The sequence below is a fragment of the Arachis ipaensis genome, chromosome B1, assembly GCF_059453495.1.
Source record: "Arachis ipaensis isolate K30076 ecotype BB chromosome B1, ASM5945349v1, whole genome shotgun sequence".
Classification (NCBI taxonomy): domain Eukaryota; kingdom Viridiplantae; phylum Streptophyta; class Magnoliopsida; order Fabales; family Fabaceae; genus Arachis; species Arachis ipaensis.
The window spans coordinates 48,042,574-48,048,581 of NC_142436.1; positions in this window are offsets into that span (position 1 = coordinate 48,042,574).

Genomic DNA, 6,008 nt, shown 5'->3' on the forward strand with positions numbered 1-6,008 from the left:
CAAATATTAAAATGAAAGAAGAAATAAAAGGATAAGAGAATAAGAGAGAATTAAGATTGGGAGAGAGAGAAAGAAAACTAGGCGGCACAAGGGACGCGTTCGCGTTAATGATGCGATCGCGTACGTCGCGCATTCTTCATAATGACGCGATAGCGTCAGGCACGCGTCCGCGTGACCAAATTTGTGCTTTTAGCACACTTCTTGCCCTAAGCTGGCACAACTCTCTGCCCAAACGCTCTTTTACGTCGAATTTGCAGGTCACGCGATCACGTCGGTGACGCGACCGCGTGAATGACGAAAATCACAAACGACGCGAACGCGTAAGGTACGCGATCACGTGGGATCGTTGGTGCGAAAGGCTCCATTCTGGCGCCACTCCCGCGCAACTCTCTGTAACTTTTTATTTTTTCTCGCACCCCTAGATGACGCGTTCGCGTCAGCGATGCTGGCGCGTCGGGTGCTTTTTTTTTTATTATTATAGCTTGAGGTGTTCGGTTCCTGGAAGAACATAGCTGCATGATCAGAAAATTAGTAAGAACTCAAAAAAAATAAAATAAAATAACTAAGAAAACTACTACTACTAAAAATAGCTAAGGATACGAAATTATCGGGTTGCCTCCCGACAAGCGCTTCTTTATCGTCACTAGCTTGACGATCAGCTCCTCTAAGGAGGAGGATCATAGGGGCTCAGCTCTTCACCCCTTACTTTGAACTTCTTTCCTGTGTCTCCATAACATAGCTCAATATGCTCCAGAGAGAGGATTTTGATTACTGTATAAACCCATGCTGGATTGCTGGTCAACACCACCTTCATTCCTGGGGAGAAACCTTCAGTGGGGATCTTTTTGTTTCTCCATCCTCTGGGTATTTTTTTCTTTTTGGAGACCTCCTCCTTGGTGGATGATGCAGTTTCAACACCAAACTTAGGTTTGATGTCAGGCAGAATTTTATCGGTTGTCACCACAGGAGGTTTGAGTTGCAAATTTTGCTGTGCATCATCAGGGGGTTCTTGAAGGTTTGGATCAATAAGCTCAGCCTGCATACACCTCTCTTCTTCACCTGTTGAATGTACATCTTTGAAGACATGAAAGACCAGTTGCTCATTATGCACTCTAAGCACTAATTCACCCACTTCTACATCAATCAGAGCTCTTCCAGTGGCTAAAAATGGTCTTCCTAGAATTATAGAGGCATTCTCATCCTCCCCTGTGTCAAGAATCACAAAGTCTGCTGGGAGGAAGAACTTACCCACTTTAACCAAGATGTTTTCCACTAATTCGTATGCAGGCTTCATAGATTTGTCTGCCATCTGTAATGCTATTTTTGTGGGTTGTGCCTCTTGGATTTGTAGCTTCTTCATCAGAGATAAGGGCATTAGATTTATGCTTGCCCCTAGATCACATAGGGCTTTCTCAAAGGTTGTGCTCCCAATGGTGCATGGAATTTGAAAGCTCCCTGGATCTGGCATCTTCCTTGGCAAGTTATTCTGAATGATAGCACTACATTCCTTAGTTAGGACTACTGTCTCATCTCCCTTTAAACGCTTTTTCTTTGACAACAACTCCTTCATGAACTTGACATAGATAGGCATTTGCTCCAAAACCTCAGCAAAAGGAATATTGATTTGTAACTTTCTGAAGATTTCCAAGAACTTTGAGAACTGTTTGTCCTTGGTCTCCTTTTGAAGTCTCTGAGGATATGGCATTTTAGGCTTGTATTCAGGAGCCTTTGGCAGTGTAGGATAAGTGTCAAGAGAGTCTGGGAATGGGTTGTCTGCACGCTTTGGAGGGGCATGCTCTACTTCTTCCTTCTTCTCATCTGGAGCTTCCTTTTCAACTAGCTCTTCATTGGCCTTGGTCTCAGAGCCAGCTACTTTACCACTTCTCAATTGAATAGCCTTGCAATCTTCTCCTGGGTTCACCACTGTATCCTCTTGAAATGTACTTGCAGACTTCTCGAGTATTTTCTTGCTCAGTTGGCCCACTAGCACCTCTAAGTTTCTAATAGAGGCTCTGATTTCCTGTATAACTTGTGCTTCCGTACTTGCCACTTGTTCACTTATTACGGTGATAGCCTTGCATTCCTCTCTTGGATTTGGAATTGTGTTACCAGAAAGGCTATTAGTGGTCCTCTGATCAATTTTATTAACCTTTGTGGCTAATTGACCCATTTGAATCTCCAAGTTTTTGATGGATGCTCTGGTTTCCTGTCTAAAACCTGTCAATATTGCTTCCAAATCATTGTTCTGCTGGAAACCGCCCTGAGAACTATTGTTGAAGTTCTGAGGTCTCTGAGGCTGGTCCCTCCACCCAAAGTTTGGGTGATTTCTCCATCCCTGGTTGTATGTCTTAGAATATGGATCATTGTTGGGATTCCTAGGGCCACTCCCCATGTAATTCACCTGTTCATAAGAAGGTTGAGCATAATCATGATTATCATTTTGAACAAAATTACCTGCCATGTCATAGGAGATTTCTTGGGGTGGATTTTGAGTGTTGATAACTGAGATTTGCATGCCACCCATCTGTTGAGTAAGTAGATTTATCTGTTGAGACATAAGCTTGTTCTGAGCAAGGAGAGCATTAACAGCTTCTACTTTCAACATGCCTCTCTTCTGAGAGGTCTCAGAGTTCACAGGATTCCTGTTAGATAAGTACAGATATTGGTTGCTTGCAACCAATTCAATCAGCTCAATAGTCTCCTCTGGTGTCTTCTTCTTGTGCAATGAACCGCCTGCAGAGGTATCTAAGCTCATCTTTGACATCTCTTCTAAGCCTTCATAAAAGATATCCAGTTGAGTCCACTTGGAGAACATGTCCGGAGGGCATTGCCTAGTCAGTAGCTTGTATCTTTCCCAAGCTTCATAAAGAGTTTCACCCTCCTTCTGCCTGAAGGTCTGAACCTCTAATCTAAGCTTAGTCAGCTTCTTTGGCGGGAAAAATTTAGTGAGAAACTCTGTAACAACCTTGTCCCAAGTATTCAGACTCTCCTTTGGTTGTGAATTGGTGCACGAAATTGTGATCTCCAGGCTCGAACAAATCCTGGTAATGGCTCCAGAGCTTGGTGCTCTGATCTTAATTCATAATTGTCACAACTTCGATACAACTAACCAGCAAGTGCACTGGGTCGTCCAAGTAATACCTTACGTGAGTAAGGGTCGAATCCCACGGAGATTGTTGGCATGAAGCAAGCTATGGTCACCTTGTAAATCTCAGTCAGGAGGATATAAAATAATCATGGAGTTTTTGAATAATAAATAATAGAATAGGGATAGAGATACTTATGTAATTCATTGGTGAGAATTTCAGATAAGCGAATGGAGATGCTTTTCGTTCCTCTGAACCTCTGCTTTCCTGCTATCTTCATCCAGTCAGTCTTACTCCTTTCCATGGCTGGCTTTATGTGATACATCACCACTGTCAATGGCTACTTTCGGTCATCTCTCGGGAAAATGATCCAATGCCCTGTCACGGCACGGCTAATCGTCTGGAGGCATCACCCTTGTCAATGGCTTCATCTTATCCTCTCAGTGAATAATATGCTCACGCACCCTGTCACGGCACGGCTATTCATCTGTCGGTTCTCGATCATGCTGGAATAGGATTTACTATCCTTTTGCGTCTGTCACTAACGCCCTGCAATCGCGAGTTAGGAGCTCGTCACAGTCATCCAATCATTGAATCCTACTCGGAATACCACAGACAAGGTTTAGACTTTCCGGATTCTCTTGAATGCCGCCATCATTCTAGCTTACGCCACGAAGATTCTGGTTAGGAGATCTAAGAGATATTCATTCTAGCTTATTTCATGTAGAACGAAAGTGTTTGTCAGGCACGTGTTCATAGGGGAGAATGGTGATGAGCGTCACACATAATCATCACCTTCCTCACGTTCTTGGGTGCGAATGGATATCTTAGAAGCGAAATAAGATGAATTGAATAGAAAACAGAAGTACTTTGCATTAATCTTTGAGGAACAGCAGAGCTCCACACCTTAATCTATGGAGTGTAGAAACTCTACCGTTGAAAATACATAAGTGAAAGGTCCAGGCATGGCCGAGATGGCCAGCCCCCAAAACGTGATCACAGGATCAAAATACAATCCAGGATGGTCAAAAAGACGTCTAATACAATAGTAAGAGGTCCTATTTATAATAAACTAGTCACTAGGGTTTACATGAGTAAGTAATTGATGAATAAATCCACTTCCGGGGCCCACTTGGTGTGTGTTTGGGCTGAGCCTAAGTGTTGCACGTGCAGAGGCCATTTGTGGAGCTGAATGCCAGTATTTGTGCCAGTTTGGGCGTTCAACTCTGGTTTTGGATCCTTTTCTGGCGCTGGACGCCAGATTTGGGTAGAAGGCTGGCGTTGAACGCCAGTTTACGTCGTTTATTCTTGGCCAAAGTATGGACTATTATATATTGCTGGAAAGCCCTGGATGTCTACTTTCCAACGCAATTAGAAGTGCGCCATTTCGAGTTTTGTAGCTCGAGAAAATCCACTTTGAGTGCAGGGAGGTCAGAATCCAACAGCATCAGCAGTCCTTCTTCAACCTCTGAATCTGATTTCTGCTCAAGTCCCTCAATTTCAGCCAGAAAATACCTGAAATCACAGAAAAACACACAAACTCATAGTAAAGTCCAGAAATGTGAATTTAACATAAAAACTAATGAAAACATCCCTAAAAGTAACTAGATCCTATTAAAAACATACTAAAAACAATGCCAAAAAGCGTATAAATTATCCGCTCATCACAACACCAAACTTAAATTGTTGCTTGTCCCCAAGCAACTTAAAATCAAATAGGATATAAAGAAGAGAATATACTACAAATTCCAAACTATCAATGAAACAGAGCTTCAATCATATGAGCGGGACTTATAGCTTTTTGCCTCTTGAATAGTTTTGGCATCTCACTTTATCCATTGAGGTTCAGAATGATTGGCATCCATAGGAACTTCAGATTTCGAATAGTGTTATTGACTCTCCTAGTTCAGTATGATGATTCTTGAACACAGCTTCTTTATGAGTCTTGGCCGTGGCCCTAAGCACTTTGTTTTCCAGTATTACCACCGGATACATAAATGCCACAGACACATAATTGGGTGAACCTTTTCAGATTGTGACTCAGCTTTGCTAAAGTCCCCAATTAGAGGTGTCCAGGGTTCTTAAGCACACTCTTCTTTTGCCTTGGACCTTGACTTTAACCGCTCAGTCTCAAGTTTTCACTTGACACCTACACGCCACAAGCACATGGTTAGGGACAGCTTGGTTTAGCCGCTTAGACCAGGATTTTATTCCTTTAGGCCCTCCTATCCACTGATGCTCAAAGCCTTGGGATCCTTTTTATTTGCCCTTGCCTTTTGGTTTTAAGGGGTATTGGCTTTTTTCTGCTTGCTTTTTTTTTTCTATATTTTTTTTTCGCCCCCTTTTTTTTTTCTTTTTCTGCAAGCTTTGTTCTTTGCTGCTTTTTCTTGCTTCAAGAATCATTTTTATGATTTTTCAGATTATCAAATAACATGTCTCCTAGTTATCATTCTTTCAAGAGCCAACATATTTAACATTCTTAAACAACAACTTCAAAAGACATATGCACTGTTCAAGCATACATTCAGAAAACAAGAAGCATTGTCACCACATCAATATAATTAAGCTAAGTTCAAGGATAAATTCGAAACTCATGTACTTCTTGTTCTTTTGAATTAAAACATTTTTTATTTAAGAGAGGTGATGGATTCATAGGACATTCATAACTTTAAGACATAGTTACTACTTCTAATGATCATGTAATGAAGACACAAACATAGATAAGCACATAACATAGAAAACGAAAAACAGAAGAAATAAGAACAAGGAATGAATCCACCTTAGTGATGGTGGCGTTTCCTCCTTGAGGAACCAATGATGTCCTTGAGCTCTTCTATGTCTCTTCCTTGTCTTTGTTGCTCCTCCCTCATTGCTTTTTGATCTTCCCTTATTTCATGAAGCATGATGGAGTGCTCTTGATGT